The sequence below is a fragment of the Ambystoma mexicanum genome, chromosome 5p (genome assembly GCF_040938575.1).
Source record: "Ambystoma mexicanum isolate Mex_15411 chromosome 5p, UKY_AmexF1_1, whole genome shotgun sequence".
Lineage (NCBI taxonomy): Eukaryota > Metazoa > Chordata > Amphibia > Caudata > Ambystomatidae > Ambystoma > Ambystoma mexicanum.
Genome location: NC_090930.1, coordinates 829,693,937 through 829,715,101, shown reverse-complemented (window position 1 = coordinate 829,715,101; position 21,165 = coordinate 829,693,937).

Here is a 21,165-nt window from a genome sequence, read left to right as displayed (position 1 = left end):
AAAGTTTGTATGCTTCATATGCTTTATATATTTAACAAGTGTGCTGGTAATTACAACGTGCATTTCTTCACCACTACTGTACAAAAACATCAGAAACGTACAATTACTTTTTTTTAAATTACGAGCGTACTATATGCATGCATGTGATAGCAGTACTTTAGTAAATATTACCTGCAAATACATATATATTTAGTAGCGTACTATTTATAGGTTCAACGAGTTTGTACCCTTCATATGCTTTATAGCTTCAACATCTCCATAGCTATCCATTAGGAACTCTGTAAATTTGTTCACACCTACTGTACGTACAACATTAGTAATGTACGATTCTCGAAAATGTTAATTACCAGCGTACTATTGATAAGTACTTCAGTAAATATTAACTGCAAATACGAATGTATGTAGTAGGGTACTATTCATAGGTTCAACAGGTTTATACGCTTCATATAAGTGGCAGAGGCAGCTTCTGGTGCGGAGGAGGGGCGGGAGGGAGTATGGATAGCTCCTGAGGGCACCAAGGTTTCTGAATGATTCATGTGTAAGCAAGCCCTCACTGGGTGGTGAATGTTTTCTGTAGAGGGTTCTAAATGTTTCCTCAAATGAGCGCAGGTGACCGGGCATGGTAAGGGAGCCTGCAGAAATTGAGGGGTGTACAGAGGGTTTACCTCCACCCCCGAGATTCTTCTTTAAAATAATGTGCTATCATGCATTTTGCAACCCCATTTTTGGGAAAAGTAATGCAATTTACAGTTGGTTCTCTAAGATAAACATGAAAAAATCAAGCAAATGCCAGGTCATAAACCTTACACTACAAAGGAGCACTTTATACCATTTTCATAAGGCTGCAGCCACAACCTACCTCTGCGACTAATGGCCAGTGCAAATTGCACCCAATAGGCTGCGGCCACAATCTATGCCAGTAACGGTCACTTTAAATGACATGCATGAAGTGATTCAGCCTTCATGAAGTGACCATTACTGGCATGGATATGACATGGCAGCAGCTTCATGCATGTGAGTTAAAGTGACCATTGCTGGCATAGGTAGGAAAACCTATCTATGCCAGCAATGGTCAGTTTAAATCCAGTGGCAGCTGGTGACGTCTTTAATTTGAGGGGCAAAATATTTCCCCCAAATATGCCAGAGTATCTCAGCATAGCGAGGCAACCTGAACCAACCTAGGAGGTTGGGGGAGTTTCTCTCAGCCAGAGCTGTTTTTAAAAATATTGGGTTAAAATGGTGCATTATACAGCACACATTCTGCGTAAAACTGGGTAAAAAGCCAGACAGTTTGCAAGTCACCAAAAATAAAAACAAGCATTTCCCAACACATTTTCATGTTTCCTTCACCCACAATATATGCCATTATAAAACATTTTCACACTGGCTATGCCCATACATTTCCATGCTGACTGCACCAATCTATGGCAGAATTCCTATATACTTATGTCTGTATTGCACAGAATGCCAGTATTACACTATAGGAAAATATGTCCACACTGGCTGTGCCAATACGTGTCAGTATCTCTACATAAGAACATACTCCATTTAGCTTTACCTTTAAAAATGCCATTCCACAATATGTAAATATGTCCAGACTGGCTGCACAATGTAGTCCAGTCTAGACACACGTAAAAACACATATTTGCTTCATCCTTGATGTTCAGTAAAACATGCTATGCCATAGTAAGAAATAGATGCACTGGCTGCATCAAAATGCCAATCTAGCCATGTAAATACACTTATCATTCTTACTTTAGCATAGATGCCAGTAAAAAATGTCATAGCACAATATGAAAGTACCAGAATGGCTGCCCACAAAAGACCAGTCTCGCCAAGTAGTAACACATAACATGCTTGCTTTATCGTAGATATCCAGGAAAATATGTCATGCCACAGTATGAAATGGCCAGACTGGCTGCCACAAAATGCCAGTCTAGTCACATAACACATATTATGCTTGGTTTATCATAGATGCCCAGTCAAAATAGCCAGACGGCCTACCCCAAAATGCCAGTCTAACCACGTAATAACACATCATCATTTCTTTTATCAAACGCTGGTTGATAAAAGGACGATTTTTTACTGGGCATCAATGGTAGATACCCAGTAAATAAAATGTGTTCACTTGCTCATTCCATTCGCATACAGCATTCACTCATTCATTCACATGAGCACCCAAACATCATACACTCACTGATTTGCACATGTATAATACGTACAAAATTAACACTGGGAGGATAGCTCAGTGGCAACATGCTCGCCTTGGAAGCAAGACGACCCCCGGGTCCGCGCTTAGAAACCTCTGCATATTTAAGCGTGTTATAAATATGCAACTAAAACAACAACAAACAAAACAAATTCTGTAACAGCGCCTCGAAGCCCCCGGGCTGTGTGAGCGCTTTAAAAATGCAAATAATAATAACACCTTAGCTGCATGCAGCCTTGGCCGATCCTCACACAGCTCTGCTGCAGTCTCCAGAAAACCATCCAGCTCTCACACAGCACAAAACAGGAGCGAGAAAGCAGAGCGTTTCCTGGTTCCTGCCATGCACGCAGGAGCCAAAGTGCCACTGATGTGGAATGGCGCCCGACCCATTTGAATGTGTGGGGTGATGCTTTAGCGCTCCCTTGCACATACAAAATTGCAGGAGCCCAGCATGTATCCTCAAAGGGCTATGTAAAGCTGGGGAAGCTAAATGCTGCTGCCTTTGCATGGCCCGTAGGACATACGCTGCAGGGGTACACACTGCCAAAGGGAAACTGCGATTCCCTTTGACAGTTCAAGCCAGTCCAGGAGCGTTCCCTCAGCTGCAAGAGGCAGCTGGGGAAGGAACCCTGGGTTTTTGTGGCTCCTCCATTATGGGTGAGGGCTCAGGGGGTTTGAGGCCCCCTCGCACCTTATTGATGAGCTATCCCTGTTCAAATTACACAAATATGCCAGTAATGCTCATTTCAGTAGTCGCTGAAAGGGATTTAGTTACCAACCATACCAATTGTAAATCCCTGGCATAGATGCTATACATGCACACACAAATATCCACACACACTCTTATACTAATATAAGCATGCATACATACATACATGTGTTCATTCACATATTTAACAAAAGATACCATTGACATAATAAGAAAAAAATATTTTGTAACAAAAAATATAATAGTTATTGCATCAAAGAAACCAAAATGCCAGACAAAAATGGAGTGGGGGATAGGGAGGGATTTTAGGGGTCAAGAGATAAACAAGAACACATTTCCATTAGTCACTGCTAGATGTATTGTCACATTTTTAATCAAAAATAAATTTTATTTGACTGTTTTACTTTGTTTTCACCTACTGTCCCTTAATGGGTTAAAGCAAATAGTAGTCGCTCATCAAGTCTCGGGTTAGATCCCTTTAAAAAAATGTAAATCAAACATATTATCATCTCTAACTGTGTGTGCAGAATCATCACAAGTGTTTCATACTATTACGGGATGATCGTTTTGATGGTAACGTTGATTCTTTGGACTCGTACCTATATATTAAGATGTTTATAAGTATCCATTAGTTTTGTACCTTTCATTATAAATATATGTATTCAATATTTTCCAACAAATATTTTTGAATCCGTAACAGAAAAGGTATAGTCCTTGTATTGCCCTTATATTCCTTATAAGCTTTAGGGAAATGCTCATTCATGTTTTCAGATTAGTGTGTGCCGACAGAGATTTAAAGCTTCTGTCAATGTTCAAAGCAAAAATCTGTGCGCGGGTGAGAGCCGCACACGGCAAGAAAGTAGTAAAGCCTCAGAGCGTTTACAATCTTTTTTTTTTTTAACTTTGTTTATTTTAAATCAAGGCAGAATGATAAATACAGACATTATATGCAAGGGTTATCTCAGCAAGTTGACCCCCAGTCTTTAGACCCCCTCTGTGTCTTCTCTCTCTATCCTCCTCCCTGGGTTATCAGTCCCACAGGCTCTGCGAGCGGGCTCCTCCCGCCCGGGCGGTCCGGCTGGAGCCTCAGCGGTCAGGAGTCTTCCTCCGGGCTCGCCTGGTTCGTCAAGATCCAGAGGGCTCTGGCGGGCCTATAGGTCAGGGCGGGGAAGCGCTGGTCGAATTCCAGGACTGGGGCCCAGATGTTCTGAAAGCGGTGTAGCATCCCCGCTCGTGCTGCCGTTACCTTCTCCGCTATCAGAATGTCCCATACTTTGGTCCACCATTGGGCAATGTGGGGGCCTTCCGGGGATTTCCAGGTTCGGGCCACCATCATTTTCCCTGCCAGTAGGCAGTGAGTCAATAGTTTCGCTCTGGGTCCGGAGCGCGGGTAGATCCCGGGAATTGGAGCTCCTAACAGGATCGGTTCCGGTTTCGAGGGAATCATTGTTCCGGTAATCAGCGAAATAGACTCTAGACAAGCTTTCCAGAATGGTCGGATCTTCGGGCAGTCCCACCACATATGGAAGAAAGAGCCAGGGAGGCCGCATCCTCTCCAGCAAGCGTGGTCTATCTGGGGGTTCATATGATTGAGTCTGAGGGGCGAATAGTACCATCGCAGCATGATTTTGTATGCGCATTCTCTGTTGGTGATGCAGGTGGATGCGGTATGTGTTCGGGTCCATATGTCCACCCAGGTTTGATCCTCTATCGGGTGTCCTAGGTCCGCTTCCCATTGAGCCATACATCGGGTTCTTGTGGTTAGGAAGTCGCTTAAGAAGCGTCTGTAGAGGGTGGATACGCTGCTGTGAGTCGGAAGGTCTCCTAGGGTGAGTTCCAGGGCAGTGGGAGGACGGGTCGCTGCTTGCAAGGTTTGGGGGTGTGAGCACCAGTCGTGTAGTTGGATGTAAGTAAATCTGTCACATTCCCGAAGTTGGAACTTCTCTTTACATTGGGCGAAAGTGAGCGGTTTCTCCCCTGTATACAGCTGGTCTATGGTTTCTAGCCCACCCTTGGTCCAATTTTGGAAATTGCGGGGATGCATGCCCGGTGCGAACATTGGGTTGAGAAAGACCGGGGAGTGTGGGCTCAGTCCTCTTGGCACTCCCTTTCGTTTCAGCGCCCAGTCCCAAGTGCTCAGGGTGTGTTTGGTCGACAGCAGGAGCTCTCCCCCATGGGACCTGAGGGGGGGCGGGATGTGTGGCAGAAATCGCAGAGGCAGGGGGGTCCGCGACTGTTCCAGCTCCACCCATCTCGGGCGGTCTGTCGTATTTTGCCAGGCCTGGACCCGGGCCAGTTGGGCTGCCACTCTGTAGGCCTGAAGGTCTGGAACCCCCAATCCCCCCAGTTTGGGACTCCCCAACATAGTTCTGAGAGGGATTCTCGCTTTCTTACCTCTCCAGATAAAGTTCAGCATTTTCCTCTGGATCCCTCTGAGAATCGGAGTGGGGATTGCCACTGGCAGTGAGGCGCATATGTACAAAAATCTCGGGAGAAGGTTCATCTTGCATGCCGTGATGCGTCCAAGCAGCGAAATCTCCTGGGTCCCCCATCGCTTCAAGTCGCCCTCCAGTTCCTTGAAAAATCAGGGAAAATTGGATTTGTACGTCTCCGTTGGATCAGCCGGAATGTAAACCCCCAAATAGGGGATGGTGCTCCTTTCCCATACTATCGGGCACATCCTAGTCAGCAGTTCTCGCTCTGCTGGGGTGAGGCCAATGCCCAAGGCGGAAGATTTATCGAAGTTTATGGTGAGGCCCGAGACGTCGCCATAGCTGGTGATTTCGCGAATCGCATGTTCAAGCGATGAGGGGGCCTCCGAGATCGTAAGTAAAATGTCATCCGCATATAGGGCAAGTTTATGATGTGAAGGGCCGCTTGTTATGCCCTTGATTTGGTCATTCCGCCTAATTTTTTGTGCGAAGGGCTCCATGGTGAGTGCAAAAAGTAAGGGCGACAGCGGACAGCCCTGCCGAGTCCCGCATGACAAGGGGATTGGAGCCGAGAAGTGGCCGTTGATCCTCAGGCTTGTTGAAGGTCGATCATAGTTGGCCAGCACCATCGTTCGGAACGCCGGTCCGAAGCTGAAGGCCCCTAAAGTGTGTCCCATAAACGTCCAATCCACCCTATCAAACGCCTTGGCTGCATCGAGGGCCACCAGGATTAGTTTTTGGGAGTTCCGGGAGGCGAGGTCCACCAGGTTCAGGGTTCTCCGGATATTATCGCCTGCGGTCCGGTGCCGGATAAACCCAGCCTGGTCTGGATGAATGATGTTCGGCAGGATGCGATTCAAGCGGGTCGCCAAAATTTTCGAGTAAATGTTCGCATCTATGTTCAAGAGTGCGTTGGGTCTATAAGAAGTTATGCTTCTTGGGTCTTTTCCAGGTTTGGGCAGAAGGATGGTGGTCGATTCCTGCATCGATGGGGTCACCGCCCCCATTTCCCTGAAGGAGTTGAATAGGGTGGTGAGATGGGGGGTCAGTTGCGACCTGAATAGCTTGTAGAACCTGGTTGAGAAGCCATCCGGGCCAGGGGCCCGTGTTTTGAGAGATTTAATGGCGTCCTCAATTTCCTCCCCCGTGATGGGCTCCTCCAGTTCATCTCTCATTGCGTCGGAGAGCTGGGGCACCTCTGCCTACCGAAGGTATTCCTTCTGTTGTGCTGGGTTTCGTGGGGTTGCCTTCACGGTTTGGGCCAAGTGCTCAATCGCGAGGCGTTGCTTCTCGGGTTCTGAGTATAGTATGACCCCGTTGGTGTCTCGCAGGCCCATGATCGCGATGCTGCGTCTCTGCTTGGCTAATTTGGCCACCAGGAACCTGTTCGCTTTGTTGCCCTTCGCATAATACGACTGTTTGACCTTCGCCATTAGTTGGGCGGTTTGTTCCGCGTAATGGGCTTCCAGTCTTTTCCGTGCCGTGCGAATGGCCCGTTGTGTTCTGGGGGACCAGCCTTTCTCCTTGTGGAGTGCCTCGGCCTCTCTCAATTCAAGCTCCAGGGCCGTCCGGGTTCGTCGTCTATCTCGATGGTAGGCCGCACCCTGGGCTATCAGGGAGCCCCTGATTACTGCCTTCATGGCGTCCCAGTTGTTTGCTAATGAGGTGTCTGAGGCCGGGTTTTCCACAAAGAAGTTCTTTATTTCCGTTGCAATCTTGTCTCTGGTGGCCATGTCATTGAGGGTTGGGTCGTATAGCATCCATTTGCGCGGGGTGGTGGGGTCAGGGTTCTGAACCCGAAGCTCCAGGAGCACTGGGGCGTGGTCGGGGATCGCTCTTGTGCCGATAGTGACCTTCTTAACTAAAGGGAACGAGTGAGGTGAAATCAGGAATAGGTCAATCCTTGAGAAGGTGCGGTGGACATACGAGTAAAAGGAGAAGTCCTTATCATCAGGGTGAAACACCCGCCATGAGTCAATTATCTCCAGGGTCCTAAAGAGACGAAGGAGGCTGAGTGCTTGGGCGAAGTCGCCTGGGGTCGGGGGGTGTGATCGGTCTTTAGTGGGGTCAGGGACCCCGTTGAAGTTCCCACCGACGATCGTTTGGCCCTCCACGAAGTTGGCGAGCGATGTGCCCAAGGCATCATAAAAATGTGATTGTTCAGAGTTGGGGGCGTATACTGAAACGAGGGTATACAAGTCTCCCAACAGGAGACATTTGATCGCTATAAATCGGCCTTCTGGGCATGTCTTTGTTTCCAGAATCTGTGGGTTCAAGTCTTTCCTGAAGAGAATCGCCGTGCCTCCTTTTTTGCTTGTGCCGGAGGCAAAGAATTGAAGCGGAAATAGCCGAGACCGAAGGCGGGATACATCAGCGGGCAACAGATGGGTCTCTTGAAGCATGGCGATCGCGGCCTCCTCGTCGCGGAGTTTTAATAGAATTGCCTTTCGCTTGTTGGGAGAATTCAAGCCATTAACATTCAGGGAGAGGATCCGAAGCCACTGAAAGTCCTCTGAAGGCTCACTCTCCGTTCCCTGCGTTAGGGGAGGGGGTCCTGGGGTGGAGGTTCAACTGCCATGACTGATGGAAGCACTCACAAAATCATTCTGCACTTGAGGTTTTAACGCGAAATCCCAACGGGGGATCGCAACTTTAACTGGGCGGTAGACCGACTTTGTCAGTACGGTCGTACCTAAGGCCAACAGGGCCAATTGTCCCATACTGTGGGTTCCCAAGGAACAGAAGATGGAAAGTATCCTTGGGGTGGGTATGAGCCATGGGAATGCCCCGCCGTCGTCGTGTACTTAAAAGAGGTTGGCAAGTAGGTAGCGGGTTCTAATTCAGACGAGCATATCTGTGTCCCGGCTAGCTCGTTGACGGAGCCTGGGACCATGGAGGCGTCTACGTTCATCACTTCTTGTTGTTTCGTTGTATCGACGACCAAGGCGTGGGTTTAGCTTTTGGGGAGGGAGGCGGACCAGGGTTCTCAGTCCCTTCTAAGAGTGGCGTGGGAGGGTCCCGGGGAGCGGTCGAATGCAAGATTTTCTCCGCGTCTTCCAGGTGGCTGATTCGGCGTAGGGTGCCATTATATGTGAATTGAAGAGCTGTCGGGAACAGCCATTTGTAACGGATCTGTTGCTCCTGGAGGAATAATGTCAGAGGCCGAAGTGCTCTTCTTTTCTGGAGGGTGAGTGCCGAAAGGTCCTGGTAAATTTGAAGAGGGGTGCCCTGGAAAGTGATCTCTTCATCTTGGCGGCTGATCGCTGATATCGCTTCTTTCGTTGTAAAGAAGTGGACCCTGGTGATCACGTCTGGAAGGGGGTCCGAATCTGTCCCGCGGCGCTGGCGAAGCCTGTGGGTGCGGTCCAATATGAGCCGAGATTTGTCCAGATCCGGAAGTAGAGCCTCAAAGAAATTTGCCACGTAGTCCGCTAGCTTGTTATCGGGGATGGAGGATGGGATGCCCCGGATGCCGAAATATTTGCGCCGGGCCCTATTTTCGAGATCTTCGTGTTTAAATTCCATGATCTCGCATTTGTGATGCAGGGAATCGATCGATTTTTGCATGTCCCCCAGAGCGGTGGTGTGCTCCTGGGCATGATCTTCGATCTCTCCAACCCTCTGCTCGAGTTCTGTGACTCTCTGATCTGTTTGGTCAACTTTGGTGGCGAGTTCCGAGAGGCAAGCGCGGAACTCAGATTTGATGTCCGCCATGAAGGCTATTAGGTCTCCTTTAGTGGCAAGCTCGCCCCTGTCCTCTTGCTGCTTCTGTGGGGTCAGTTTGGGAGGTTCCTGTTTCTTGGGTTTCTCTGTAGCCGTAAACATGGCGGAGATATCCGTGCCTTTGCTCACTTTTGTTTGTCTCGACATGTTGCTCACGCCAAACAGTTCCAGTCGGGAGACTAGCGGCAAGGCCTAGGACGGTGGGAGATGGCAGCTGGAGAACTCCATCACCCTGGCCTCCGCTCCGGGTCAGGTGTAGGTGGGTGGGCAGGGGCGCCCCAGGAAGGGTGGAACGGGGAGAAGGACCTCGGTAGGGCTGATCCAAGATGGCCGCAGTGGTCCCGACTTGATCTGCAAAGTAGAGAGAGGAGTGGGGACCTGCTCTCGGTAGCAACCCAGGAGGAATCCAGGCTGCCCAACCGAAATCAGGGGATTCTATATTAGGTACCGCTCCCCCTCTCCGGTTCTTCTGCCTCCCAAGGTCCCGCTACCGACAGGTGCGGAGCGTGCTGCTGAGCCCCGGTATGGCGGCCATCTTAGTTTCGTCCGTCGGGTACGGGAGAGAAGTTTAGCTTCAAATTTCTAGTAGAACGCCGCCATGGTCGAAGACAGTGTTTAGCCAGGCTATGCCATGTCGGTTCCGGTCGCTGTACATGGCATTAGCGACACGAAACCCCGCCTAGAACCGCCAGTTTTCGACGGCGGCGGCGGACATCCCACGGGCGGCCTCAGAGGAGCGACCACATCGATGGCGCTCCAAGCCACGCCCCCCCAGAGCGTTTACAATCTTAAACACTGACCCGCGGCAGGCATTTCTACAATGGCAGCATGTGCTGCACTTGAAGGACGGTCTCTTACCTGCCAACACTGTTCTCGCGCCTAATCGCGTACCGCCGATTATCCAGAGGGGGCGTAGAACGGCGCCTTCTCCATCATTATTGTGTTCAGGTTGCCATGGGAACGGATCCAAGCACTAGTCCATTTTCTAATTGAGTGGCAACTATTTTCCTATGTTATTAATGCGGCCATTTTATGATGGTGTTATTAACCTTGCACTGTTAGTTCTTGTGCATGTTAAAGATTCGATTTTGTCCTTAATAGCTATTGATAAAGTTGTATAAAATACTAAAAATTGTTATGTCGTATGCTACATCGTTCAGGGATTAATTCAACAATAATATCAAATTGAAATTTGATGATTGTAAAGTTATATGCGTTGCATGCAGCATAGTCTTGTATTGTACTATAGTTTGATGGATTACTAATGGAGCAAATAAATACCTAGGGTGCGCTGTCAGATATTAATATTTTGACAATTGTCACTTTCTAAAAGGGCCAATTGAGCATTTCAAATCTCAAGTAAATTTACAATATTGAAAAATACGCCCTATTTCCTGTCCAGAGTGATAATTACATAAATTATAGTATATTCCTATTAGTTCATTTAAACAGATTTAGTTATGAGATGGAAACAGGTCCTCTAAAGAAAGGACACCATTTCATTGTCTGTGTTCAATCTGAGAACTGTAGAGTTTAGTTTGCAGATTATTCTCGCTTCAGCTTGTCTCAGTTTCTTTTCCTTATTTCCACCTCTTTTGCCTAGTGAAATCTTCTCAAGGCCAATAAACAGTAATTCTGCTTTATTAGCCATCTGATGTTTTTCCTGCCAATGGCAGGCCAGTGGTAGTCTCGGATCCTGGCTGCCAATTTTGGCTCGATGTTCTCTGACCCGTGTCCTTAGTTCTCTGATTGTGCTACCAATGTAGACCAAATTGCAAACACATATAATTCCATAAACTACATAGTTTGATCTGCAATTAATAGGTTGTAAAATTTTCAGTGTTCTGTTGTTGGTGCCAGTAAATACATCTAGCAGTGACTAATGGAAATGTGTTCTTGTTTATCTCTTGACCCCTAACATCCCACCCTATCCCCCACTCCATTTTTGTCTGGCATTTTGGTTTCTTTGATGCAATAACTATTATATTTTTTGTTAAAAAATATTATTTTCTTATTATATCAATGGTATCTTTTGTTAAATATGTGAATGAACATTTTTATCTTTAATTTTGCTTTTGTTGTGTTTGGAAAATACTTATATGATTTTTCGACTATATACAAAATTAGCCCTGATTTGAAAAAGGTCCTATAAGAGTCCGAAACACGTGTCATCAGAAAGGGCATTCATATAATAAACCATGTTCTGAAAAATTGGGCGCAGTCTCAACCTGGGATTTCTTTCTTGCTTTAAACATTTTTCATGTGGTCTTCGCTTGGCTAAACCACTACCCAGGGGGACTCGACCGAAGGTTGAATTCAACGGAGAGAAAATAACATTCTCAATAATTACCAGAAGAAATATGTCGCCATGCTAGACCTGACCAACATGGCCAAGTTCTCATAAAACATACATACATACATGCACAGCTACTGCCTCAACCAGTCCTGCACATACACAATGCATTACAATGAAGCACACATACAACCAGTCATACAGACATTTATTAAAATACATACATTCATACATTACAATACATACATTCATTACAATACATGATACATAAATACATAACAATAAAACATACATTACAATACAATCATACATTTACCAACGCCGTAGATCTCCACTACAAGCCAGGGCATGGCACAACGAAGCAGCAGCATGCTGGGTGCGCAGCGATGGCACGCCCCAGAAGGACTTGAATGATTCAAGTCCTTCCAAGCATCGTCCACGCCATGCAGGCCTCACCGACAATGTGGTTGACGTGGCAACCCTGTGAGTGGCGAGCTGAGCCAAACAGCACAGCATGCCATTCACAAGTTGTTTTTTTTAAATTTAGGCCTGGTGCTCAGAGTAGAACATTTAGTTACCACAACAGTACGACTGAGATTAGTAGCGTACAATTCATGAAACATTTAATTATTTGCAGACTAACTACAACTGTACCTTCTGTTCCAAAAATACAACTAATTAAAAGTTTAATTAACGATTTTATTAAAAGAAAAAGTTATTTAAAACGTACATATATGGGCCCGATTTACTAAGGAAGATGAGTCAGAAGTCAAACTTAGACCCAAAATGAGTCAGAACTTATGTGGAGGCAACTCACACGTATTTATGAAAATGATTTAAGACTAAAACACACACAGGCAGAGTTCACGAAAAAGAGTGTACATCATAGCGGATCTTCCACCAAGGGCGGAAGTTACGTGAAGACGAAAATGTGTCAATAACCCCAAACAGACATAAAAATCAATATCTCTACTAGAGAATTACCAGAAAATACACAACAGCACCCGAAACCACCACCAAGTCTTCATAGAGGAGACTGCACACACAGAAACCAACAAGAGGCCTGTAACAAACCACAGAGCACCTTAAAAACACCTACTGCCACATTATACGTGCAACCTATACAACCATCCCAAAAAATACACAACTGCATGCAAAACACACACAAAAACACCTGAAAATAAGACACACTTGAACCTCACACACAAACAGCTGCAGAACATCCCACGCAAACAAGATCCAATTAATCACAATAGTGATGATGCACATCAGCACACACAGCATGATGCCACGCGTCCCTATATCAAGGCACACAGTGCCCTCCTTGCCCCCATCCCAGGAAATGTATCCCTGCAATTTGATGGAAGCGCTCTGTATGCAGCAATGGCAGGACGCTGCAGTCAAAGCTGCTGCCGCACCTCAGCCGAGGAGGAGGAGACAGAGGGAGGGGGTCTTCTGCACCAGGGTCACCCTCATCAGTATGTCCAACGAGGATGTCTATGGGAGGTATTGTTTCCCGCTGCATGTCATTATGAACATGTTGCAGGAGTGGGAGGGTGCTTTCTGCCCCAACAGAACATGGTCATATGCCACTGAGGAACATGTGGATCTCTTGGCCACACTGCACCTCTTCACCACTGGTTCCTTCCAGAGGACCAGAGGCATCACTGCAGACATCTCTCAGGCCACACAGTCACACGCCCTACACCAGGTCGTGGCATGCTTCATATTGTACATCCAATGCCATCCAATGCCATTTCCACATATAGGTAAGCACTATAACTTCCACCACATTCACCTCGCACACACATACACACACCCACACACAGGCACACAGGCCCATGACCACCTCAACAGATGTGTGACAACACTAGGTCCACACAAAGACACTGAGCATGCATCCAACACCACACACAATGGAACACCCAAAGCGCACTAATGCCATTCATGCCCTTCTCTACGTAGGTGATGCTGGTTATTTACTGCAGCCCTACTTAATGACACCCTACACCACACAGCAGGAAAGTTACAATACGGCACACTTGTCCACTAGGGGCATACATGAGTGGTCCATATGCCTCTAGGGCTTGCAGGGGCATCTGGACTGCATATGGACTACTCTGGGGGCAGGGCGGGAGGGTCTTCTCCTGTACAGGCCACATGGCATGTGTGAAAAGGTGTACATTCAGGCCTAGTACCTGAACGCAGGCCACAGCCAGAAGCCAAGCCACCGACCCAGGGGGGGGCCCAGTGCAATAGTGGCACGAGTGAAGGATCAGCTAGCCAGCAGCTTCTTCACATGAGCTATCATGCTGCCAGAAAGTAACAGTGACCACACACACAATGGTGTCCATGATGAGAGGATGACAAGTGGAAGGCACATCCTGCACACATTCACCTGCCTGAGACACCCAAGGAAACAGACATCCAGCCATGCCAATACATAGCAAACCTGCACGCTCCACACACACAGCTCCGCACTGCACGTCAAGGAAATTGACACATACGTGCAAACATTCCTCTGCACGAGTATTGCACATCCCCGGAATCACATCAATGAAGGTCATGTGGTGAACATGGATCAAAAACAACCCAGTTGTACACAGCAGTACACAAACCACCATGTAGCCCTCAGCATCACCGGATCCAGCAACAACAACCACACTTACACCAACACCACCACACATCCGTCCTACATGACATGACACACATTATCAGTCATCTGCATGCCGCACCCACAAAATGACCAATTGTACACAACACATTGTGACACAGCTACAGTACACTCCCATAGAGTACATACACTTCCCTGTGCCGTAACCAATAAGATGCACCAGAGGACCAACATGAAGACATTGAATAACTTGTCTTGACGTCCGTAAAGTGGAGTATACATCATCCCCCGGCAGAACAGCTGCCACCTAAACGTACACAATGGCCACATGGAACACTCTGCGCATGGGCCTTGGGCTGCAGACATGATGGAACATGACCTGGTGAGGTAATAACAAGCACACAACAAGATTAACTAGTCCCACCAAGTACAGATTGGGGAGGCAGACACATCACCCATGAAAGGGGATGTTGGAGGGGGCACATGGGTGAGATGAGTGTGGTTTCCAGAAGCGCATTGATGAGGAGCAGCTAGGTGATGCACAGACAACCTGAGGACAGGTTACTGCAGGCTACAACAGGCTGAACATCAATGAGTATCAAGGCACGCAAACACAGAGTACACACTTGTGCCGGAGGATGCAGCCCAGTCATACTTCAAAAAAGCCTCATCAGACACCGGATCTATACACACAGCAAGATGTATTCTCAGTCAGATGGACGCCATTACACCAGCCACAGTGGTCATTCAAAAATGTTGGAACTCCAGCCTGCTCATTTTAAACACACGTTTCTATAGCAAATACAGGATTGCAAAATATTTATATGCAAATCTGGACCTTACTTTTTAATACATTTTTATTGGTCCTTTTTCTAAGAGGTCAAACTATAATTGACTCTCCATTGGACAAAAAACACTTTCTGTTCAGGATGACTTGCTATTTCCCAATTTTTCCTAGATGACAAGCAATTTTAAAAATTAGAAAATGGCAGTTCTGAAACATATGACTCCTTATGCAAATTAGCAAATCTAGGTATTTTCCCAAATTTAACTGACCATGCAATATGTTGCAATTCTTACACTGAACAAAGAAGTTTATGAGATGACACATTTTGTTCCAGACTTCTTAGCACATTTTTTTCAGGACTGTCTGGCTCTCTATCTTATCCTTTCTGAAAATAAGCCAATTCTGTTCAATGAACCATACCACTAAAAACACATATTCTTGCTATTTAAATACTGAATTGTTCTGCACCTGTTTTTCAGCTGATCTCAGTCAACTTTGAATTTCTGCACACAGCACTTTCCCTGTGGTTGCTAAATACTTTTAAACTCCCATCAGACTTAAAACCTTTATTTATTTGTGAGGCAACTCTGGAGTCCATTTTAAAATGATGAATGTCTACTGAATGTGAATAACCTTCTTCATATTTAAACACAGTGTGGCCTAATGTCTTATGTTAGGTTTTCTTGTACAAAATGTAAGCAAACTCTCTAGATCCCATGCCACCTCAAACAAGTGTGCACAGTGATCCCTATTTCCAATATACTTTTACCTTGAATAATGGCAACTTAACTAATCTAAACAGACAAGAATCCTGATGTCTACAATGTTGGATAGGAGAGTGAAGTATTGACCCTAGCTACCATTTTTATATGTCTACCATAAGAGGGGGCGGGGGTATAGACCTCTTTTATATTCCCCCCTCTGGTCGATATATTCAACCACTACTTAACCTTATACCTATTGTTTACCCTTCCCCGCATGTGGTGTACCCATGCATCCCTATCTCAGTCACCCTCCTCAACATGGGAGGTATCATGAAAGGCACTTTTAAAGAACCAATATGTCTCTAATCATGTTGTATTCTCCTAATCAAATGTATATGTACCCCTTTGGTTTTTATTACCCTCTTGCATTCCTGGTATGTATGTATGCATCCCCAAATAGTAACGTTGTTTGCTCCCATCTTGTTCCCATTCCTGTTACCCAATTAAACATTATTTTACACGCACAATGAGTGAGACATGCCACTACGAAAATCGGGAGCTCATTTTTCATACTGTCATGTATATACATTTTCATGTGTTTTTATTTTCTCTTTTCTCCCACCCCACAACGTTTCCTTTGTGCCTGACTTATTCCCCATTCGACGGGCTTCTCAAAGTTTATTTCTTGGCCCTCATCTTATTTGTTTTCCATCTGCGCATCTTTCACCCAATTCTTTGTTTTCTTTATTCCAAGTTCGAGGACCTTTCATAAATCAGTTTATTGTTTATTTTTCTTTCTGTTTTGGCTGCTTTGCAGCAAGTTGAATGGCTCTTAGTTCCTAGGCCAAGCTTTAGGACGCATTGTTTTGTGACCAGGGAGAACTCAAACCCTCAATCTTCTGATTCAAATAAAATAGTCAGTCAAGGGGAGATTAAATGTTCTGGGGGACACAAGGATGGGGGAGTTCATAAAGAGAATTGTTTCTTCTTTTTTGTTTTGAATGAAATAGCAAATGGGCATCTGGCTTGGTCCCCTTAAATCGCCTTCTTGGAATAATGAGGGCTTTTCTCCGTGTTCGTAGGCTGGGTTTCCTTGGATCACTTGTCGTGCAGGTGCTGCCTGTCCATCTGAAATATAAAAAAATGGGTGAGTTTCTTGGAAAATAAGTGCATTTGATCCTAAAATCTAAACATTGCTACTTTAGTGCTTCTTTCACTTTAAAGCACTCATACCTCCTAAAAGCATTTGCTAATACATTCCCGCTTTCTTAATATAATTGATTGGCTGCTTTGTCTCCCTTTCATGCATACCTTAGTGTTACCTATGTTCATCTATGACTTTAACTGGGTGTGCCTATCATGTGGGACCAAAAAGCACACATATACGCTGGTTTACCCTTACTTGCTCCACCCTTTTCATGGGACACACCCCATTGTGTCCTTCTTAGTGCTGTGCTAAAACTCAAACATCATCTCCAAACTCCTCTTTTAAATAAAAAAGGAAACATTTCTCCTCTATTCTTTTTAGGGCTTTTTACACGTGGCTTCTCATTCTTCACACCACTGGGCTAAATCATCCCCTTCTTTATAAGAAAAAGAATAAAAGACAAAACAGACAACATAACAAATCAAAAAACATATTAAAAAAGGGTTGTTCTTTTTTAGCCGCGCTTCTTCTTTCTTCTTGGTGCATCCATGGATCACATTGTCCTTTGCTTCCTGCCAGCCAGATAGGGGCAACAGGTCATGGTAAGCTAACAAGGAGAACTGTATTTCCCTAAAATAGGGATTGTTGTATGGGCATTTCCTACATGTGATGGGGCTGGGGTCATCACTTTATGTCCATTGATAGGCAGGACACAAACTCCTTTTTCCTTAAGTAAATCAATGGTGCACATTGATTTACTATTATGAACCTGATGCAGTGGCAGGCCTGCTTTTAATTTTCTCTGCTATTTTGAACATCTGCTCTGTACTTTTTTAATCCTTCTTCCGATGGTGTGGGACCGCGGTCTCTTATTTTTTTGCTGTGTTTATTCTGTTGAGATATCATTAACATTTTTGTTGCCCTTCCTACCCATGATGCTGGGAATAAGCACTTGTCCTGTTAAGTGCATGCAAGTGTGGCATATATGCATACAATGTTTGCCTATCTCTACATTTTTATGCATTAACCATATATACATATTCAATACTTTTTATCAGCATAATCACAAAAAGGTTACTTCACCTTCTTATGTTCATGTGTCTTCTTTGCTTTTCTTCACTTAGTTATGGCCATACTTGCATATCTATACAATTCTTTGCCTACATCTACTACCATTTTCTTGTGAAAACATGGTATCAATTTAAAACGACTGTATCCCTTACTGCCTTTTACTTGTACTCACATGGGTCCCCTTTCTCCTTATAATGATCAAATAAGGAGATTCACACACTTTTTGTATACACTGATACTTACCCTTTCTCTCTCTTTTTTCATCCACTAGTACTTACCTTTTTCATAATATTACTCCCAATTGTACAGCTCCACTCCACTAAGGCCATATAGACATTCCTCCTGTGTTTCAAAAATAACACCTTTTCACCTGTAACCTTTAATCAACATTTTGACATAACCACATATATACATAAAATAACGTTCTTGTTACTTAATCTTATATTGTTTTGTGTACTGGCAGAAGATCTCTCATGATGACAAGTCAATATCAACTGTCAATACTTGTCTGGCCTTTTATTCTTATCATTATATTAGCAAATATACCACACCAATCAATTTGAGCAGGCATCATCAATTGCCAGTTAATATCAAAGAATCTGAATATTTTATCCACACATTTTCATACATCTTATGCAACGATGTTACACTTTCTATCAATTAGTATTATATCGTTGATTAAATATTTATATTTGAAAGTTCTTTTCTTTCTTTATTTTTTTTTTTTTTATTTTACCCCCCGAATTGATGTCAATCTTTTGGTTAGGAACTTCCAATAAGTGGCTTAACTTTAATTATTTACTATCGTTTTATATGTATTAGTCTAGACACAACACAAACGTTTATACTAACATATTGTAACCCCATACATATGTGCACTTTCTAACATATATATATATATCTATATATGTATGTATTCCCCTTTATGTACAACGTCCTCCACTGCCTTAGTGGATGTATTCTCCTCTCTTTTTATTACCCCCTCTGGGAGTTTGATACACGCTCTTGTAATAGGCTCTGCCTTTAGGAATGCTTCCTGATATGATATGGAACTATAGCATGTGCCCTTTCCGTCTCTCTTGAGCCTGTGATTTCGAGGTATCCTTATCTCTCTTCTTTATATAATCCGCAACAAAATCCAATTACTTTTATATGTATATATATGCATATATTTACAACACAATCCCTTCTCTTTTTCTTGAAAATATTCCAAATATATATTACAACAATGACATGCACTTTATGTTCTCTTATATTTTTTTTTAGCATGACAGAATCTTTCTGACTAGTGTACCTAATATAAAGAGAGGGCAGCCTATATGTGTGAGTGTGTGTGTGTTCATGGGACTATGCATTTGTGTTTGAGCTGAGGTTGTGATCTGTTGGTTTTGCATGTATGTCTGCACTAGGATGAGTGCCTGTTTTTTGTTTGGGTTTTTGATTTATTGAGATAAATCGTTTTTCGTTTCAGTGTGTGATATTTATTGTGTCAACAGTGATTGTCTATTGGTGTATTTGAGGGGCTTCAGTGAATGATTAATAGATTGTGTGCATGTTTGTGGGTTCCGTGAGCTGTTAATAGTGCCTTTATGTGATTAGGGATTGAGTGGCTTATTTTATTTTTTATTTTATTTATTTATTAAAATGATATAGTTTAAACATAAACTTTTCATTTCTTAAACAGTTCTAGCATTGTTATGTTTAATTTCCAGTCTCTGTAGCAAACTCCTGATTTCCTTTTGTCCAATCTGATAATTCAAGGTAAAGCTGTTTTCATGATTTTTTCCCAAAATTATATTAATGGATATCAGCTTTTTGTCCTGTCCCAGCAGTATTTGTGCCCATCGCTCTTCCGGGGTGTGCTCTTCTTTCCTGATGGTAAAATACGCTCTGCATAGAGCTCTGTCTTCCTGTAATTTCAGACATATTGTTGTGATATGATGTGATGATTCTATAGTTCCTTTCCGTTCACAAAACCTACATTGTTGATTTTCTTGTTCTTGCCGTTTGATTACTGCCAATCTCGATCTTGTCGGAAGTAGGTTTAGGCGGAATCTCATGTAGAGCGATGTTATTCTTGCATCTGGGAAAATCTTTAAATATGCGGGTAGTTGGTTGATAGCCCTTGATGCTAGATTGCCGTTCACTTTTTTGTTGCGTTTTGTGCTGCTGATATGTCTTCATGCTCCAGATATTTCTCCTGTTCTTTGGTCCATTCTCATAGTGTTTTTGCGCAGGTTGCGTTAGGTGTCGCTCTCATTATTTCAATTGCTGGAATTTTTTCCATTGAGATTATCTTTCAATATAGGCACAGTTTTTCTCCAACTTACTATCGAGTTTAAGGATTGTAGTGCCAGCTCGAAACGTATGCGGGCTATTGGAAAACTTGGTGGTAAATTAAATATTTTCCTCCAAAATATCGCTTCTAGTTTAGCATACTTTTTGTGTAAAAGGACTCCTTGTCCAGCAAGTGCATATATTTCCTTTCGGAGCATCTCAGCCCATTCAGTTTCTTCCTTGTCTTGGTTGATCATGATACCCAAATACTTAAAGGACTGCACTACTTTTATTTGTTGCCCATTAATCCTTAGGTTTTGTTTCTGTTCTTTAGGTTTGAGCTTCCTTGTGGCCATGACTTTAGTTTTTCAATGTTTATTTTAAGCTCGTTTTTGTACATACATTTTGTCAATAGGTCCATGCTGAGAAGTAGGCCACGTGGAGTTTTGTCTAACAGTATAATATGTTGAGTTGATTTTTGGTGGATTGGATTTTGAGGGGCTAATTTCTTGCTTGATCTCTGCTGTAAACATATTGAACAATGTCACCGCCAGTTGGCATCCTTGTTTAAGGCCATTCGATGGTTCTATCTTGATTGTATGGATACCCTCATTGGTCAGTCTCACTCGTATTTTGGTGCCAGAGTATAAAAGTTTAATCGGCTGCAAGATTTGGTCTGGGCAATTCCATTCTTCTACTTTGTTCCAGAGTATCTGGTGATTTGTGGTGTCAAAGGCCAGATGGAGATCTTCGAGCGCCATCCATACTGTTGATTTTGTCATCATGGCTGCCTGCTTTACCAAGTTTAGAAGGAAGAGGTTTACTTCTGTACTTACTTGTCGAACGAAACCTGTTTGCCTCTGTGCAAACCGTTTTTCTTCGATGGCCCATGTTGTTAGATTTTGTAACAGTATGGTTGCGAAGAATTTCCCTACGGGATCTAACAAGGCTATTGGCCTATAGTTAGCCGGATTTTCTTTTGGCCCTTGTTTGTAAATTGGGATAAGGGTTGCGGATCTCCATGTGTTTGGTATTATGTTGTGATCGTTTATTATGGTTAAGAATTGGACCATCAGCGTTGCCCACATCTCTGGGGATTTCTTGATGGCTTAGTTTGACAGCCTGTCGGGCCCAGGTGCCAGTGACGTGTTGAGCTTGTTGATTATCTGGATAATGTCCTCTTTTGTGCTGGAAATCGA